Below are 4,101 nucleotides of genomic sequence, written 5' to 3' on the forward strand. Positions count from 1 at the left end.
TACATCTGACATTTTTTTGATTTGAAAAGCTGCATCTGCAGCACTTGGCTGTCAAGTTTCTACAAACTCTACTCCAAAGTCAAGAACTTTTCAAAGGGAGTTCTGTAAAAGATTCCCCCAAATTCATCTCTGCTTGCCCACCACCCCCCCCCCCCCCCCCCCCCAGAAGATATGGGTGTCACTATCTACACCACCTTTTTACCTCTTGTAATTGTGTTCAGAAGGTGATCCTGCAGCTCCAGTGATATGTAAGAAATTGCAGTGATCAATTCTAGCCATTGAAGGAACCATAATTTTAGACTTGATCGTGATGCCATAACGTTGCTGTTCTCATTTAGTATGGGTTAAGAACCTAGCTTCGTCTCAAGCCTGCTTCACCATTGGAGATTGTGGCCACAATATAGAAATGTTCCCTCATTTCACTTCTGATTGGTCTGATTTTTCTAATTCTGGGTTATGCTCTCGTCCGGAACCATCAAATTTCTCCCCATTTAATTACCATCATTCCTTCTGACTTCCAAGGAAGACAACCCTAGTTTGTGGCAATCTCCTCCATTTTTAACCCTTGGAATCCAGGTACATTCCAGTAAACCTGCAGCTTGCTCTCCTCCCTCCCTCCCTCCCTCCCTCCAATACACTCGAGGCTTGGTATAGCCAAAGCATGATTTCTACTCTTTTTTTTTTTATTCTAGTCCTATAGATATAAAGCCAGTGCTCCATTAGCCTCTTTGATCAGATACAACAATTTTAATGCTTTGTACTTCAACCTTCATTTAAAAGCTTCTATCACTTTTTTTTTAAAAAAAAAAGTATCTGTTCAAGGTGAAGGGGTGATTAAGTATTTGCGATATTGAATATGCGTTAGTTGGAGACTAGGAGGTATAGTCTTAAATTTTAAAGCTAAACCTTGCAATAATGAAATTAGTAAACCTTAACACAGTGGTTGAGGAGGGAGGTTATGTTGCATAGACTACAAAAAATTTGTTTCCATCATGTAGATAAAATGTACTGTAGCCATAGTCTGCTGGTGGTGAGATTGACATTGTCAAGGGCAGTGATGTCCCTAGATCAATAAAACATCATGGACAAGTACAAAAAAAGCCCTAGTTTTGAAAAATACTCCCCAAACAATTACTTAGCTGCTTTTATAATGTCACACTACTTTAAACTGTGTCGGAGCCCCCCTCACCTCTGCCTGCTGGTCTTGCTGTGCCCTTGCTCTCTGCAGCTAGGTCAATTAATTTTAGAACAGATTTTTGTTAACCAATTAAAGGTATTCAGGGAGATGAGGCAAAAGTGGATATATGGAGTTAGGTCACAGATCAATTATGATCTCATTGAACGGCAGAACAGGCTCGAGGGGCTAACTGGTCTACTTCTGGTGCCATGATCACCCAAATAGTTCCTTGATAGTCAGAGCAGCTTCTTTCTCCTAGTATTTACTTGAATCCATCTCTGGACAAAGTCTGAGAGGTATGTAGTTGAGTGGTTTTAGTGGATCCTGCATGAAGTATCATTTGATAGAGTTGCAGATCGCTTTCTTCACTTCCAATGCTTGGGAGGAGGCTGATGGTATACATGCTCTTACTGGTAGTTCTTGGATCAATTTCTTAATGCTTTAAATGGCAAGAGGGATGAGTTGTGTGCTTTGGAAAGGGCATCTGACACATCAACCGATGTTTAGCAAATTATAAATGGAGTTGGAAACAACCAGCATCATTTTGGTGAGATAACTGTGCTTTGTCTCCTCCTTACTGGAGCCCACCGTGAAGCTAGTATTGAGACTGCATGAATCAAAGGGAAAGGAAGACAGTTTTGAATAACCAATGCTTAATAGTGAATACAGCATAAAGAACTAACAGTTATATATGCTTTCATATCATTACTTCACCTACAAAATGACAACAGTATTGGCAAATTGGCTCATAGTAAGCTTCCCTGACTCCATAATCTGTTTGGATGGCATTGGTTGGGATACCTGGAAAGCTCCATAAGGAGGGGGGGAGGAGCTACAAATTTTCTATTTCAACAGGTCTCATTTGAAAGATGGTATCTTTTTGGGAATGCAGTACTTCCTGATTACTCATGCTCTATAGTGGGATGCGAACTCAACTTGGATTTGGGAAAGAATGCTATTAAGCCAATCTGTTGCATGAGGGAACAGTCTGCTCAGGAAAGAGTACAGCTACAAGTGCCAGAGCTCAGAGGTTGAAGTTGATTCTGCAACAGTGCAATACAACCACCTTTTAACTTGAAGGACAAAGCAACACCAGTGGTGTGCATTAGACCACAAGACCATTCTTTCAACATAAGATATACAAAACAGCAATATTGTTTTAAAGAACACCAACCAACCAAATGAAGTGACTCCTTTAATGTTTAAATACATAGGAAAGGTACAGGTGGCAGCACATTAACTTGTTACTGGCAAATGATTTCTAAATCCCACAAAGCTGTTGCATGACCTTGGAGAATAACAATCACAGAATGATCATGTTTAACAGGGATCTGGGATTTAGGAATATTTTAGTGCAATTTATGTATTGAATTTAAACGCTTCCCTTAAGTAAATTGGAATGGGGAAAATTACAATGCATTCCATAGACATTTATATAAAACATTGTTTTCTGTTCCATGTACTAAATCATATCTAATCTTGGATCTATGCCCTTCATTCTAGATCGTTGCTATGCCAACAGTATAAACAATTGAGCAATCAGACTTAGCAATGACATACATATTCATAACAGCATACAATTTAAGAAATGAGGGGCAATCCTTACAATTTTTGCTGGTCCATTATTGATTAGATAAAACCAAAGAGACAACAAAGCAACAGTATATCGAATTAATCTCGATCTTCAGTTGGTTGATGGCATTACTGATCTGTTGAAACAGAGATCAGGACTGAGATTATAGCCAGAAATCAGGAGCAGGGATCTAACCAAACATAAACCTGGAACAACCGTCTAACAAAAACTGGGACTGCACAGTTACGAACCATGTGTTTTTCACACTGGCATTCAGATTTTCCAGTATCCATTTGCTCAGGAATATGGAAAATGACTGGCAGAAGTCTGATTAGGCTCCTTGCAAAATTGGCATATTTGCACCTCGGAACGAAGACTGAAAAGCCAACTTGAGGGGAAAGAGCTGGGGAAAAAAAACAATGCAGATTGGTATTGTGAAAAAGCATGAAGTGCTTGGGGTTAGTATGTGTCACATGAAAAGGATGGAAAAATATGTTTGCTTCCTAGGATCTACAGAGAAGGTTTTGACCAGAAAAGAAAACTACCTTGCTGTGTCTGGATATACTTCTAGCTTCTTCAGAATCGGTAGGTAGGCTGAGTGACTCTTTACAACTAATTCAAAAAAGGTAAAGAAAGGCTGAGGTGGTTTTCTTCCATAATGTTTACATTAAGTTAGTGGTGTGCACTCAGGTTCTCTACAATGTTTTGTTTACATTCGTGATATACACTCAAGTTAGTTTAGTTTAGTTTAGAGATACAGCACTGAAACAGGCCCTTTGGCCCACCGAGTCTGTGCCGACCATCAACCACCCATTTTACACTAATCTATACTAATCCCATATTCCTACCACATCCCCACCTGTCCCTATATTTCCCTACCACCTACCTATACTAGTGGCAATTTATAATGTCCAATTTACCTACCAACCTGCAAGTCTTTTGGCTTGTGGGAGGAAACCGGAGCACCCGGAGAAAACCCACGCAGACACAGGGAGAACTTGCAAACTCCACACAGGCAGTACCTGGAATTGAACCCGGGTCACTGGAGCTGTGAGGCTGCGGTGCTAACCACTGCGCCACTGTGCCGCCCTAGTTGTACAAGTTCAATTCATCAATAGGTGCATCACTTACCTGTGACGTCTGAATCATACAATGGTTAAGCACAGAAGGCCATTCAGTCTATTGAGTCCTTAACACCCCAGCTGCAAGCTTAATTTTGAAACAAAGGACTGAATTTTCATTCTGGGATCGCGATCCTGCTGTTGGGATGAAATGAAGGTCGGAACCAGTGAGGGCAATTTTGAAGGAGACAGCCAATTAAGTGGCTGCCTGTGGAGCACCATCCAATTAA

The sequence above is a fragment of the Heterodontus francisci genome, chromosome 1 (assembly GCF_036365525.1).
Source record: "Heterodontus francisci isolate sHetFra1 chromosome 1, sHetFra1.hap1, whole genome shotgun sequence".
Taxonomy (NCBI): Eukaryota; Metazoa; Chordata; class Chondrichthyes; order Heterodontiformes; family Heterodontidae; genus Heterodontus; species Heterodontus francisci.